This window comes from Oryzias latipes, chromosome 2 (genome assembly GCF_053564925.1).
Source record: "Oryzias latipes strain Hd-rR chromosome 2, Olatipes_Hd-rR_3.1".
In the NCBI taxonomy this organism is placed as follows: domain Eukaryota; kingdom Metazoa; phylum Chordata; class Actinopteri; order Beloniformes; family Adrianichthyidae; genus Oryzias; species Oryzias latipes.
Window position 1 is genome coordinate 28,709,146 of NC_136238.1, and position 16,881 is coordinate 28,726,026.

Genomic DNA, 16,881 nt, shown 5'->3' on the forward strand with positions numbered 1-16,881 from the left:
CAGGTGAAGCAGGAGTCCCCGCCAGAAAAGACGCTCAGAACTCCTCCTCTTCTTCAGCTTTCTCAGGGATGAAGCAGAAAATGCTTTTTCCAGAAACATCCCTCCTGCCTCAACCCACTTGTGTCAACTAGGAACTTCTGGAGCTGCTGGAGTCAGCTGGTTTCCATGGCAACGGCTGATGAAGGACAGGAGTTTATTTAAAGTGAGACTGGAACATTGATGTAACTGAAATGACAGAAAGAAGAGACTCAGCGTTTTCCAGCAGCTTCATCCTGCAGAAACATCAGCAGAAGAGAAGCAGCAGCCATGAAAGGACTGAGGACAGACGGACATCCAGCCAGAATCCAAGCAGCACCTTCATCCTGATGAAGCTCCGCCCTCTGACCTTCAGCAGTCATCTCCAGGCTCCGCCCCCAGTCTGCAGCAGCTTCATCTGCTGCCTCCATCCTCTCTCTGTGAGTCTCTGCAGAGTTTTTCTGCAGCTGCTGGTTTTTCTGCAGCAGCAGCAGCATCAGAGCCAGAGAGCCAAAGAAAGTGGAAAGTCTGAGAAGGAAGCAGCTCTGAAGCTCTGCAGCTGACGGTGCAGCTTCAGGACTCATGAGGAGGAGCACGCCTCCTCTTCCTCCACCTTCCTCTTCTGAATTTCCTCCTCTTTTTCAGCTTCCTCCAACTCCATGTGGACCTGGCTGTTCTCACAGACCATGTGGCCTAATGGACAAGGCGTCTGACTTCGGATCAGAAGACTGAGGGTTCAAATCCCTTCATGGTTGGAGGCAGATCTTCCAGAGACTCCCACAGTGAGACACCTGCTGGCTGTTCTTTGTAACTGCAGCTTCTAGAAACCTCTTTGTTTCTGTTTTCATCTTTTCAAACAGTTTCTTTTCTTCACATGAAGCCTAAAAAATGTCCTCAGAATGATGGAAACAGTTTTGCTGCAGCTTGAAGCTGTTCTGGAAGATTTTCTTCTTTAGTGCAGAGAAATCTCTCATTTGATGAGACGGAGGAACTGCAGCAACGTTTCCTGGAAAACCTCCACATTTCATTGAAACCATGTTGGAACTTTGTCCATGAGGTCACATGGTCTGGAAGAAGCCCCAGTTCCAGCTGACAGAAGTCTGGTTCTGATCCATCAGATCTCACTAGCAACAGAACCAAACCTTCACGTGTTGCAGCAACAGTTTCCATGTTTGGGAGGATCTTCTGAAGAACAGCTCAGTTCCAGATCACATCATGATGTTTGATGTTTTCTTCATTCCAGGAAATCATCTGTGTCTCCTTTGATCTGTGCTGAGTCAGCACTTTGACTTCTTTTCAACTTTAGATCCATCATTTACAATCAAGGATTCATTGATAAATATTACTTATTGACAGAAAATAAAGAGTAAATGTATTTATCATCCAGCAGTGATTGTGGTGTTTGTGAGTCTTTTATTTTGAAATTCCTCAAGGATGATCATCATGGTGGGATTTCTAGATCTGCATGAACTCATCCTGAATCCAAAAGACACTGGAGCATCAAAGAATCCAACCCATCTCTGCCAACATGAGGCTCTTACTTTGAAAAGTCTCAGACTTCCTGCAGGGAAACAGGCTTTCTGCTGCTGCACTGACAGATGTGCACGAGCTTGAAAGAGCTTCCTGACTGAGGAGCTGCAGACTTTCTCCTGCAGAGCAGCAGCTGAGTTCAGCGTTGTCATGGGAACACAGTCTGCTGCTGCTTCTGGAAACGTCTTCAATAATAAAATTATTGGAAAGACCCTGTCTGCTGCAGGACCTGTTCAGGTGCATTGTGGGTAATAATGTTCTGTTTGGGATATTTGCTGGATTCTGGATGTTGACAGTTGTGTTGGTCTTGATTGTTTAGCGTTGTGGTTTGGATGTTTGTTGTTATTTGTAGCACAGCTGAGTAGGTTCTTCATAGACAACATGTTGCTCTGCCAATGTGCCTTTGGGCCAACTTGATTGGGCTGTTTGGAAGAATAATGAGGATAAATGAGAGCCTCCATCAGATCATGTTTCTGCTGTTTTTCAGAACTGCATCTGAACCTGAAAGCTGTCTGTCATATTTATGCAGCCTTTTTCAATAGAAACTGATCCAAACTGCAGATTCTATTGATTTCTCCATCAAATTTATGTCTAGGGGTGTAACGATACGCTAAAATCTCAATTCAGTTCCATTCAGAGTCTCATATGGCTCGGTTTAGCTGTTCAACAATTCTGCCTGATATGAACTTCTATTTTAAGAACTATTATTATATTGTTATTGTATGATTATTATGTGTTTGTGTGACTTTTTATCTTCCACTATGAAGCAGCATGGCGTGTCCATTTGAATAGGATTTAGTGGCGTCTAACCTAAGGTGTAACTTGGTGTTGCTGTTAGATCAGCACCCCAAGGGATTGTGGGAAACAATTCCCTTTGCCTGTCTGGACGGATTGTTCCTGCTCTGTTCTTACCATCTTCCTTCATCTCAAGGTCGTCTCCTCCAAAACTAAAACCATGTCTACAGGAAGAGCTGCACGGATACATAATGAGACTTCAAAATAAAAGTCCTTCCTTTTTACTGTATTTGCATCAATGACCAATATTTACATTTAAATATAAATGCATTAAATGAGTAACAATAGATTTAACTTAAAACTGATTAATCTACAAAACTAAACACATTTTATTTAGGAAAAAAACATTTGATTAAATTTATCAATCTTTTTAGTATCCCAACATCCTGGAAACATTTTTGCAGGTTTACTGTGAAAAGACTAACCTGTTCAAAAGATAAAACAGATAAAAGTAAAAATATATATATATATATTTTTTTTTTTTTTATATTCTCCTCTCTTACCTGTACTGCTGCTGCAACAAGGAAACTTCCCCTTGGTGGGACTAATAAAGAAATATCTTATCTTATCTGAAAACACATCATAAAAGCTGCAAATGCTGAATTCATCTTCCAAGACCAAATCTGGATTTCAAAGAGACTCAAAGCCAGACTGAAGTTTACAGATTTCTGTGGAGCTGAACCTCACTGCTGCACTCAGACTGATGATAAAACTACAGAGAAGCCGTTTGTTTGTTTCAGTCTTCTTCACAGCTTCTGATGGAGCTCTGTGATCTCACCTCAGTCCTGAGTTCAGCAGTCAGAACTGGACTTGTAGAGTCCAGCTTTGGAACCAGCAGAGAAGCAACAAACAGCAGAAACCCACACTGTGAGAAAGACTCCACACTTCTGACTGATGTTCACGTCCACTTTATTATTCACAGTAAAGACTGGAACAGAACACTGAGAACCAAAAAGAACAGAGGAACAGTTCTAATGTCTATTGGAAAACAGGAATCACAAGAACACCAGACAGAAACACCAGTCTGGTTCTTTATCTGCCTCTTCCTTCATACATTTTGGAGAAAATCCTTTCCTAAAGAAATGATTTGCTCATATGACCCAAAAAATATAAACTGTAGTCACTACTTTTCAAAACTATTACCGATCACATAAAAAGTGTTTAAATTGAACCAAACATTTCCAGTGTTGTCATGGTAACACAGGCAAAGACACATTGTATCAGCATAAACTACAACCACAATTAAACTGTTCAAGAGATGAAGATTAAACCAGGATCATCAAAAACAACACATTTCTCTTTACAGGTCCATCTATTAAAAAAAGAAATTTGAAGTTTAGCAGATTTAGTTGGATTCTGATGGTTGTAGCTTATAGATGACAACCCAAAAAAGGTGTATGAGAAAGATGTTCTCAGGATGTTAGAAAACTCTTCATTTACTTCCATTCAATGTTTACTTCTGCCTCCTTTTACGTAAATGACTGCATCAATGTGGTTCTGTGTGCATGTTTTATTGATAGTATGGCAGGGAAAATGTTGTTACCAAAGCGCTGTAAAAAAAAAACCAGCAATCTCTGACAGCATTTTGTCTTGCCAGGGGACAACAGCTGATTGTGTAGAGAATACATTAGCGGATTGTTTCGGGCCCAGAAGTTTTGGGAAGTAGTCCACAAAAATAGTATCAGGCATGCCTCTTACTGGGTGCAAGTCCATGTTTGTCAAAAAAAGAGATTATAATAAGAGAATGATAAAACAAACTAACAAAAACAAGTGAGCTAATTAAGAGCCAAAGTAGGCTAACTGGAAATTTTCTGCAGGCATATGGCAGGAGCTGCTCTGTTACAGCTTTATCTACACAACCCAATAATTGATTTTCTATTGCGTTGTTGTTCATAAACCACACTGCCTCTTGTTAAGGACATCACTGCTGTGACATTAAGGATGGTAGTGATTATATCTAAACATTTGATCAATGTTCTATATTTACATTACATGAATAAATTAATGCCACAAAAAATTAAAAGCATGTAAAGTTCATCAGTGTTTGATTGTTTCCATTGTGCAGGCATCTTCTTTTCCTGACATTCTATCTGTAGTTCTAGAAACTATGCATGCACTTTTTTTTCGAGTGACTCGATGTTGATGCCTTGAAACTGTGACTTATTTTGAAGTAATCCAACAAGACACATTTCTTGTTCAAAATCATAGTCAAAAGAAAGAAAAGTAATATTCAAAAAAGTAATTTTATACTAAAAACTAAATGTTCTATTTTATTATTTCTTTTTAAAGCATTCAAAACTTACTTTATCAGCATACATTTTATTCAGGCAGTTATGTAACCCTGTTGCACGGTTTAAACTGCAAGCTATCAGCTACAAGGTGGAACATGGGAGCAGCTGCAGAAAATTCAAGATGAATGAATCCATGATTCACAAGTGGAGGAAGCTAGAAAACGAACTCCAAAAGTCAAGATTACGCAGCTAAATTTCCGTGGAAAAAAGGCGACTCGATGGATTTACGATCAGCGAACAGTTTGGAGACGCTTCTCTGCAGTCACCATTCGACTGAGGGCAGTAACGCTATTAACAGAGAAAATATTCACCTTCACCTTATGAAACGCCATCATCTTTCCATCCAGGCTAGGTTTGCAATGCTGCAGCGACTTCCTGCGGACTACAATGAAAAGCTGTTCATCTTCCACTCCTAGTGCAGTAGAAAGATCGTTGACAAACACCTCCAGCCCAGCCACATCACCAATATGGACGAAGCGCCGCTGACTTTTAACATCCTGGTGAGTCATAATGTCCAGAAGAACGGGAGCAGGGCGGTAGGATATGTCCAACAGGTCAGGAAACGTCAGCTTTTGTTGTTTTGGGAGGCAGCGCCGGGCGAGTTATGCCACACTTTGTGAATGGATGAATGGATTGTAAAAGCTTGGGCTAACATTTCTGCATGGACTGTTCTTCGAGCTTTAGCAAAAGCTGGCATCATTCATGAGGAGCCAGACGGCCACCAGAAAGACTCTGACAATGACGAAAGGGAACCTGGCTTGTTTGATAGAAATTTAGCCCAGCTGTTCATGTCAGATAAAGAGTATTAGGACTTTGATGGAGTTTTGGATCCTCATTTATGACTGAAAAAATGAAAAGTAAATCATAACCAACTCCCGCTGCCTTTTTAAACACACACTGAGTGTGTGTGTGCTGAAGCCACTGTGTTGTGCAGGAAGGAGGGGGGGAGCCCTCAGTGCAAGCGAGTGCGTGAGCGTGCATTCCGTTTGTGTTCCTCGGTTACAGAGAACAGTAATAATTATCATTTCCTCTAAAAGAACAGAGACTGGTTCATTTCCTCTAAAAGAACAGAGACTGGTTCATTTCCTCTAAAAGAACAAAGACTGTTTTTTTTTTTTTAATTAACCTGCTCTGGAGGCTCTGAGGGTCCAAACAGAGAAGTGAACCCTGAAGGAAGATCCCCCATCGGCCCTGGAGAGGATCTCCCTTGGGTCTTTCGACCGCAGTCAGAAACAACGCAGTAACGGTTCAACACTAGCAGGCGTGTTTTACTGGTATGTGTTAACTTACCCGTGCCTTAAAACCCGGTGCACCTTTTGTATGTATTAAATACTGTAGGAAAATATCTTTCGCTCTGAGATTTTTCCACGCATGTTCTATTAGTCGGGAGAGATATAAGACCAAGATTCAGCCGGATAAAGTCACAGAAGGTTTATTCCCTAACAAAAGTTCTAAGACAGAATTAAAACAGATCTGGGTCCTCATTTTAGAAGGCCTTCAAAACGCAAGAAGTTACAGGCGTTTTACATGAAAAGCCACAAGAGAGAAGAAGACAATAAAATTATGCTCTGCTCAGACTTTTAAAGAGAATTCGGGTTTCCTCCTCCCGCGGAAAACATGACGTCGAATCTCCGCCCTGGAACACTTGCATTGGCTGATCGATGATCCGTCTCCTCCTTCAGCCAATCGTAGAGGGTCATTCTCCGTGACCAGTTCCTCTCCTCAGGGAATGACTTCAAAGGGACACCTAGTGTTGCAGTAAACTCCGTCCCTTCCTGTCCACAACAAATCAGATTGACAGCAGGAAATCCATGGAGGTTCTGGGTCAAAGTTCAGTCTTTTGTTCTTCTTGAGAACTGGACATCCAGAGCGATTCTCACAGCTATAATCTATTCCTCGTGGTTTAGATTAGACATTTCTGCTGACTGCTGTTTGACCAATGCCCCGAGAGGTCAACATCCCCCTCCTCTGTAGGGGAAGGGGTGCAGCTGCAGTCCATAGGTCACATCTCAGGAATGTGAGGTCAGGAATGCACAAAGTTAAAGCACACACTTAAGCTATGGAATAAACTTCAAGTGATATATGTAAAACAGAAAACGTAATAAAATAAGACAGAGAAACCCTTCTAAAGTGAGGACCAAAAATATAATTTCCTTCAGTTCCCTCTCTTGGCCTCATGAAGTGAGGCCACACAAAAATAAAAACACATTATCACATTACACAATCAAAACATATCAGCCTACATTCAGACAGAAACATTCTGTATATTATAGTATAAAAGTATAAAAATATAAAAAGAGAGCAAAGACAATCAAAATAACACTTCCTGTAAGAAAAGAACACCTGGAATTAAGGGGAGAAATTGAGACATATTAAGGCAGAATCAAAAATCACACAGGCAACGAAAGAGTAAAGATAGAAATGTTAAACATGACATCAAGCGTAATTCAGAAAATTTCTTCCATGTCCTCCATGGGGGTCCCATCGGAGAAGCTGCGATTCATATGGCCCACATAAATAAGAATAGCAATATTCTTAGTTAACATTCTTAGTTAGTTAGTTAGTTAGTTAGTATTGCAACAAAATCCAAAAAGTCATTCAGGGCCTTGACCACTCGTGTCCTCCTCCTGCATGTCCCACAAGCTCTGGCAAGCTTGGACCTGGCCCCCTATGGACTTCTGAATGAGCCTGGTAATTATTCCATCTGACACATGTGATACAACAGAACGTTTGAAAAGAGCTTGGGGTGTCTCCCCAAGATGAGTCTGCTGTGGATCTAAATATTGATTAGGGTTAGGGTCAGAAACTTAAAAAATAAAACAAGAACAAAAGACAATAATAAAATAAAAAGACAAAACACGACAAGACAAGAATAAAAATGCACAGAAGAGATGTGATGGGAATGTCCACCACATTGTCCTCTCCATAGTCTGCTTCTCCTCGTGCTGTTTTCATGGAAAACATAGGTGAGAGTATGCAAATTCAAGATAAAGACAAGTTTATTAGGGGCTGTCGTCTAATGACCCATGTGGTGGATTCTAACTCCACCTCCGTTACTTATCACCTCAGGACAGTGTCGTAAAACCCCTTCATCCTCGCTTTGGATGAGATAACCAGATGAACAGACACACAAAGCTCTAAAAAGGTAAAAAGGTCTATCAAAATTAACATTTAAACCTTCTTTCTAAACAAATACATTCAAACGATGATAATTGAAACAAAGATAATTGAAACCATGATAATACTAAAACAATTTCCTGCAACGAATCATTAATACCTCCTTTCCACCCTCTCTTGGCCTGGGGGAAACCCCAGGACACTAGTTGGGTGAAACCATGCAGATCTAAACAAAGATAAGGCATAAATACACAAACTAGAGCAATTGAAAGTAAAAATATAGAAACAGTTTTGTGCACCGGTAAGGTGAACAAGCTGTCTGTCCACATTCCTATGGAAGGCAGGATAACAACAGAAAGAAATGGAACCACGTATTGTCGTTGCCTTACTGCCGTAAGGTTAGTCACACCCTCGTCATTTATCATCAACCTCAAGGTGTCCATGTGTTTCACAAAACAAAGAAGTGTCTACTACAACCACAAGAAAATCAACATGTCCAAACTATTTCCAGATGTTTAGGCTGCAAAGTAGACATCCTACGCTCTATATACATTGAACAACCTATGCTAAAAACAGTTCTGCCTAAATATGAGACTTCCCTTCTGCGAAAGTGCAAATTCCTGTTGCATTTCAAAACTCAAACATACAACTGCAACAGAAGATCTGTTATTACTCACAGGCAGGTTTCAACAGTCTGTTCAGCTAGCTGCTACCTTCTAGTAGCACAATATCTTGTCAGAGAGACTGCAAACAGTGACTGAAAATGCCAGGAAATTTTATTAACACCTATGTACTAAAATGCGAATAACTGTCTGTTATTTTCACGTAATGGAATGCAAAAATAAGGGTTTGCTAAATCAATGGCAGTGAACAACACACATTGTTGAGCTAAAGTTGACAGCATGCAATATGGATCAGGAACGGGTAGAACTAGAGTAATAGTGACATAATTAACAGTCCTTAAATCATATGCTATGCAATAAATTTTACCATCTGCTTTCAAGACCAGTCTAAAAGAAGTACTAGGAAGAATGTGAATGCTACACCAGAGTTCCACAAACCAGTCAAAGTTTCCTTCATCCCTCCATCTGCTTCCTGCACCAGCATTACTGAGATCTAAAAACTTGTGCTCCTGCAATTACCTGAAGCACCACTAGGGAATCGTGGAACATGAACCAACATCAAATGAACCTGTGGAGCATGAAGCATCAGAGAGCGTGTTTAACAGCACCTCTGCATCTTCATGAGCTGTCTGCTGTCTGCCACGATGTTTGTTAATACAGAAATGGTCCAGAACTCAGGAATTTGTCGTTGGATGAACGGTTAACCTGTACATTTTTATTGAGGGAAGAAAGTGAACACCTGAAAAAACACAATTCTACCAATGTGTTGTTAATGCCCCACTTAGTCATAGGACTGAGTTGCAGAGCCTCATGACCAGGGGGTGCTAATCCTATGTGGGATACAGCTGTGTCTGACAGCTAGTATCATTGCATTTGTGAGTGTATGAATGCACAATAAGCTGCTCGCCCTCAGGGTTAATATATGTCAGTGTAGTTCAAATGCCACGTGTGGCCTTCTACCTACTGAAATATTACCGTGTACTGTCAATCCTAGAGTGTACAGGTCAGACCATTCGGAGGCGGAAATAGAGCTTTGAGGACAGGAGTCATGGCTTTCACACCTGAAACCCATGAAACCACCTGGCGTTTCAGGGCCCTCTGGTTGTCTGCAGTAGGGGTTGGCTGTGGGGTCTGGCATGGCATCCAGTCTGCTGGCTCCTGTTTTTGACAAGACTGTCCCATCCCAACAGATTCACAGGCGTGTTTAGTGAATGCACGCATGAATGTTCCACCATCTGGTCAAAAGTCAGTCGGATGGTCTTTTGCAGGTTTTGAGGAGTCATTTGTTCATTTGTCAGAGCAGGTAGTGTCCACTAGAGTCATCAGTGGTTACCTCTCATCTTGGAAAAGACAATGGCTCCTGCATCATCAAGTGGTATTGTCCGACTTGCCCTGTGGTCCTCGCCACGGTGGAGCAGGGGCTTGGAGTGGTCGTGGGTACTGTTCATTTTTCCTCCAGACCCTCTGCCTCTGGGTCTGTGCATTCTGCTGTTGGGTACCTCGTTGTGGGCTATCACATGCCCAAGGGTTTGGAGTGCCACAGATGCCATTTCCAGATGCTGCTAGGGTCTCCTGGGTGGCTCACGTGTCCCAGGGTTTTCACCATGTTCTCCTGTCCCCGACTTACGAATGGCTGAGCATGACACGTCACTTCTGCTGTCTCTGAGGGCATCAAAACTGAAAATTCATGTTATTATTTTTAAACACCATTTATCATGTGTGGATTTTTCAGCTGCTCAACTCCTCCCTTTCTCCTTTCTATTACCTGCAAATGTGCAGTAATACTTTACATGATTGAAGTAGTTATCTTAACCTCAGGGTCAGTCACCTCTGACTCGGCCCCCTTCTGGCTAACTGAGGTCCTTTTGGGGGAGGTGTGAGCATCTGCTCATGCTCTTGTATCCCTTAGGCAGAAGAATGTTCTGCATGAAGATTTATGAGGGTTAAGGAGGGGTCTGGACTTCACTCTTATCTGGGCTGCCTTTCCTGCAAACATAAAGTTATGTGCTTCCAAGGACAAAAATTTAGAAAAATCATTAGTGTCCTGTTCAGGCTAAATGCCAACACCGTGGCTGCAAAAGGCAGTTGATCAGCGACAAAAGTCTATTCAAGAAAAAAATCCCTAAATCTGTCTGTGACCAATATAACGGGTGCGGAGCAAAATGTTCAAAAAAATACACTTTCTTAGACACATTCTAACAGCTATTTATTCAGTTCTTTATCAAAAAGCAAGATCAATTGAGCATTACAGTTTAACATTAACACCCTTAGTTTGACTTGTCCTGAAGGGCTTGCTGGTCCTAATAAGAATCTAGATAATTGCTAAAAATAACAATCTGACCAATCCAAACTTTTCCTTAAAGCTGCAGAACCTACAATTGCTAAAATACAGTAACATCTTTATCTTTCAAACTTGAATGCAAACCAAAACTGAGTGCCTCTTAGTACTAACCATCACAGTTCATACTGTGGCAGCTGATCGCAAAGATTCTACAAAGTGTAAATGTTCTAACACACAAAATGTCCTTTATACTACAGCACTTTTATGACCTGCAGATCAGCCTACCGTCCTCCATGCCACAGATGGGAACTGCTTACAGAGGGGAAAAAGGGGGGGTGTTACATGGGGGTCATGTCATATAATTACTCCTTCCGCCTGCTCACAATTAAAACACTTCTCTTACACCGTCATAGAAGGCCTTTGTTTGTTCAATGCTGTTGCTGAGCACTGTCCATGTTCTATATACAAAATTGTGCACCTTTCATTCTGACCATCATGGGAATTAGGAATTCCAATTAGTGTAAAATGAATGTTACAACATTGGGTAATGGTTAAACCTCCTCAAATAGTTTTGGGTGGAGCTGCACTCTTCCCATCAACCTCTGCTCTTTGTCACCTAGAAGATGACAGCACCAACCTCTTTCTGTGAAAAATGAACTGCTAAAAACTTTCTATTCTCCTAATTCTCTATTCAGTTTTCCTTATTTAATCAAAAAACACAATTCACACTCTAAACTACAACAGGTTTGTTAAAACACAGACAATCAAGACGCAAACAAGAACTTCTAACAATTTTCTCAAAACCAAACCAAAGGACAAAACAAATTAGGTACCTTACACACAAAAATAAACCATTTCACTGAAATGAATCTTTTCTAACTAGTGTTAATATTTCCCCTTCTCTTTTCTCATCTTTCTCTTATAACAATTTTCAAATATGCTTGATTCTGATTCAAACGAACAAAACCGCCAGTCATGTGCTTCACATTCAAACATTCACAGCTGTGCACTTCACAAAAATCCTAACGATCTGGGAAATATCAAAACAAACATACAAACAAAATCAAACATTGCAAAAATTCTGTTTTAAGGGAGTCTGAGTCTAAAAGAACCAAATGCTTATAACTAATTTCAATAAAACGTCTTTGAGCAAAACTGAACTAAATCTTGGTAATTAGGAAATACAAATAAATGAGAGAAAGATATTCAAAATACAAAAACCGAAATAATTTCAAAATTATTTTACACAAAATGTTTTAGACCGATGCTACCTCACCATGTTTTTGAAAAGATTTGGGGAACCTCCCGAGAAAGTAGTTTTCGTTCGACCAGAGACGGCTGCTGCATGCAGTCATCTCCTCGCCGTGGTGACAGAGGCTTCCGTCGGAGGCGCAGCGCTACTTAAAAACCTTTTTCTGCGAACTGAAAACCCACTGAAATTTGTTTTTAAACGACGTCTTACAACCGAGGTCATCACCACGCTCGATAACGACGATCCCCGCCATGATTTTACCGCAGATTAGATCCCAAACTCTAACTGTAAAAGTTTAGCGTGTGTCGCCATTACGATTTCCGGGGACGCCGGCTCGCCGGCCACGTGGTACTAACAAAGTCAATCATAGGCATCGACACATTCGAAAGCAACTAAAACCTCCAGTCATTGGTCCATTCGACGTAAACAAGATGGCTGCGGCCATAGACACAATAAACAAGGAAATGTGGAAATAAGGTTAAAATTCACAGATTTCAAACACTTTTTCATCCCATTCTTTCCAAAATCTCATACATTCCATTCCATTCATCCACATTCAAGTCATTTGCTCCGCTGTTGTCAAGTCAAATCGTCACCGTCGTCCGTCGTCGTATTGTCTGTTCCACCCCAGTCGTATTTTGTCCGGACAAAATGCATCATATACCTCATATTTTCCTGTGATGTTAATTTCGAATCCTTCTTTGGTCACTCTCCATCTAAAAAAATAATTTGTCGAGGCCGCTGCCCCGTTAGTGTCTTCCAAATTACCTAAACGCGCAAAAATTAGTTCCTAAACTACACTGTTTTTACGCCTTGGGCGTCTCTAGGACAAACAGACGGAACCTTATGCATTTTAAATACATTTCTTCAAACACAACCGATAAACCTAGGATACCTTTTCTGTACTGTTGTTGCACACTAGGTGTCACAAACTAACAGTCAACCATCCCTTTAAAGTTTGGGTCAACTTTTATTTATGTATTTATTTATTTATCTATCTATCTATCTATTTATTTATTTTCTTATTTATTTATGTATTTATTTATCTATCTATTTATTTATTTGTTTATTTTCGGGGGAAGCTCTACCGCCCACTCACTCGAAATCTCGTTCAATTTGAGTTATTTAACTATGAGATAACTTAATCAATATGCAGAATTTTGCAGCAGGCTTCTGCTTACCTGTTTTTGTATGCGGCCGCGTGAGAAGTCGACCAAGTGGACGGGAGGAAGCGTGCCCAGACTTTACACTGAAAGTCTCAAAAAATACGAAAAATACGTCACCGGCTCGATCCATGTACCGTTCCCCGACTTCACGTATCGGGTCACCAAGTTTGTAGGAAAATATCTTTCGCTCTGAGATTTTTCCACGCATGTTCTATTAGTCGGGAGAGATATAAGACCAAGATTCAGCCGGATAAAGTCACAGAAGGTTTATTCCCTAACAAAAGTTCTAAGACAGAATTAAAACAGATCTGGGTCCTCATTTTAGAAGGCCTTCAAAACGCAAGAAGTTACAGGCGTTTTACATGAAAAGCCACAAGAGAGAAGAAGACAATAAAATTATGCTCTGCTCAGACTTTTAAAGAGAATTCGGGTTTCCTCCTCCCGCGGAAAACATGACGTCGAATCTCCGCCCTGGAACACTTGCATTGGCTGATCGATGATCCGTCTCCTCCTTCAGCCAATCGTAGAGGGTCATTCTCCGTGACCAGTTCCTCTCCTCAGGGAATGACTTCAAAGGGACACCTAGTGTTGCAGTAAACTCCGTCCCTTCCTGTCCACAACAAATCAGATTGACAGCAGGAAATCCATGGAGGTTCTGGGTCAAAGTTCAGTCTTTTGTTCTTCTTGAGAACTGGACATCCAGAGCGATTCTCACAGCTATAATCTATTCCTCGTGGTTTAGATTAGACATTTCTGCTGACTGCTGTTTGACCAATGCCCCGAGAGGTCAACATCCCCCTCCTCTGTAGGGGAAGGGGTGCAGCTGCAGTCCATAGGTCACATCTCAGGAATGTGAGGTCAGGAATGCACAAAGTTAAAGCACACACTTAAGCTATGGAATAAACTTCAAGTGATATATGTAAAACAGAAAACGTAATAAAATAAGACAGAGAAACCCTTCTAAAGTGAGGACCAAAAATATAATTTCCTTCAATACAGATAAAGCAAACCATAACTGAGACTGTGTCCTATAACCCAGTTGCGCCTTATGGTCACGAAAATACAGTACCACATTTTCACGACCACAGGGCGCACCGGATGGTAGGGCGCGGTCTCAGTCATGGGGGATTTTTCCTCCTTTGACACATACAAGAGGTGCACTGGGTGTTAAGGCGCGGGCACGTTAATGCCCTGTTCAGGCCCTCAGAGTTTCTAGAGTGGGTTGATAAAAAAAATCCAGACTCTGATTTTATTAGAGGACACTTTTTTGTTACTGTTCTCCCTAACTGATCACAAACTGAATGGTCGCTCACTTGTGCGCTCTTGTCTCCCTTCCTTCTTATCCTACACAAGCACAAAACACACAGCACACACACAGACGCTGCGCGTGCCCACTTCTCCTTTCTTACTTTCTAAATGCGCTAGAAAACGCTACTGCTTTCAACACATACACACGCACAGAGACACACAGACTTGTGCCGCACGTCTCCTTTTTTCATATGTGCTAGCCAAAACCTGCACCTTTCAGCACACACAGAGCCTTGCCCCAGTCTGTCTCTGCATTTCTCCTATGCGCCAAAGAAAACAGCAGCTTAAAGCAGTGGACAAGCTTCTTTTGTGCTTGTTTCTTAAGTTGAGAATTTTCGTTATATAAATTTTTATTGGAAAAAGGTTTCACTTCAATATGAGTTTTCATGTGTTTTTTGAAATTAGATAAAAAACTAAAACTTTTAGCACATTCTTTACAAGAAAAAGGCTTATCTCCTGTATGAATTCTCATGTATGTTTTGAGATGAGATATCTGACTAAAACATTTATCACAATATTTACAAGAAAATGGCATTTCTCCTGTGTGAGTTCTCATGTGTATTTTGAGATAACATAAAAAACTAAAACTTTTATTGCATTCTTTACAAGAAAAAGGCCTTTCTTCTGTATGAATTCTCATGTGTGTTTTGAGATGAAATACATCTCTAAAACATGTATCACAATATTTACAAGAAAAAGGCCATTCTCCTGTGTGAGTTCTCATGTGTCTGTTGAGATAAGATAAACAACTATAACTTTGATCACAAAACTTTTTTACATCCTTTACAAGAAAAAGGCTTCTCTCCCGTGTGAATTCTCATGTGAATTTTGAGATCATATTCATCTCTAATACATTTGCCACAATATTTACAAGACAAAGGCTTTTCTCCTGTGTGAGTTCTCATGTGTGTTTTGAGATGAGATATTTGATTAAAAATATTTTTTACATTCTTTACAAGAAAAAGGCTTTTCTCCTGTGTGAGTTCTCATGTGTCTTTGGAAATCAGATATTTCACTAAAACCTTTATCACATTCTTTACAAGAATAAGGCTTTTCTCCTGTGTGAGTTCTCATGTGTCTTTTGAGAGTAGATATTTGACTAAAACTCTTACTACACTCTTCACAAGAAAAAGGCTTTTCTCCTGTGTGAGTTCTCATGTGTGTTTTGAGATGAGATATTTGATTAAAAATATTTTTTACATTCTTTACAAGAAAAAGGCTTTTCTCCTGTGTGAGTTCTCATGTGTCTTTTGAAATCAGATATTTGACTAAAACCTTTATCACATTCTTTACAAGAATAAGGTTTGTCTCCTGTGTGAGTTCTCATGAGAATTTTAACTTGAGACAATTGATGAAAGCTTATACCATATTTTTTACGGACTCTTTCAGAATCCGTTTTCTGTGGGTCTGTCTCTTCATCTGTAGTTGATGTTGATTCTGTCTCTTCATCTGCAGTTAATGTTGATTCTTCATGTTGGTTTCCTTCTGGTTCCTCTTTAATCTTTGGCAGTACTAGTTCCTCTTGTTCTTCTTTAAAGTGTGGAGGTTCTTGTTCCTCATGCTCCTCTTTAATCTTTGGAGGTTGTTGTTCGTCTTGCTCTTCTTTATAATGTGAAGGTTCTTGTTCCTCATGCTCCTCTTTAATCTTTGGAGGTTGTTGTTCGTCTTGCTCTTCTTTATAATGTGAAGGTTCTTGTTCCTCATGCTCCTCTTTAATCTTTGGAGGTTGTCGTTCGGCTTGCTCTTCTTTATAATGTGAAGGTTCTTGTTCCTCCTGCTCCTCTTTAATCTGAGGAGGTTCTTGATCCTCCTGCTCTTTTTTATAATGTGGAGGTTCTTGTTTCTCATGTTCTACTCTAAAGTTCTTCTGCTGGTTGCAGAGATCCTCTTCAGTCATCCAATACTGGGGGAGGACTGCAGCAACACAAACACAAGAAGGAATCCTTTTTATACTTAAAAAGAACTTTTAGCATTGTTATGCACCAAGAAAAATCTAAACCACCTCAAAAGTATTTCGGTTTATTTTTTTAATTCAAAACTCCCCCCCTCCATTCTCTGAACTCACTGAATCCTTTTAAGGGTCATGGGGATCCTAAATGATTTACGAGCTACTGTTGGGCAAGAGCAGGGCACGCCCTGGACAGGTTGCCAGTCTACCGGAGGACAGTGAGGACAAGATTATATCATGTTGTGCAGAGTTTCAGAATTCTTGTGATCCTTTTAATTGTAACTGTGTAAAAACATTGAAAAAATGCTGCTCTTTTCTAAATTCCTTTTTCTTTTTCTTTAACTAGGCGATGAAATTTGAAGCAGTGATGAAGACTCTAATGAGACACATCATAAATGTCCAAGGATCAGAGCTGCAGCTTCGAAACCAGCAGTTCCGCCTATCTGTTAAACAGCAGTTTAAAAGGAAGAAACGCTGTAGTCTAGCCAAATCATTCCTGCACATGAAGTCCATACAGATGCTGAGGGACACTGACCAGTGGTGGTAAATGAGCAT

At 40.5% G+C, this 16,881-nt stretch overlaps 1 non-coding gene across 1 annotated transcript; it reads left to right on the plus strand.

Moving 5' to 3' along the window:
• The first annotated feature begins 697 nt into the window (after window positions 1-697).
• On the plus strand, window positions 698-770 carry trnar-ucg (transfer RNA arginine (anticodon UCG)). The gene has a single exon. It is a non-coding gene; the product is annotated as a tRNA-Arg (tRNA).
• Window positions 771-16,881: the final 16,111 nt, after the last annotated feature.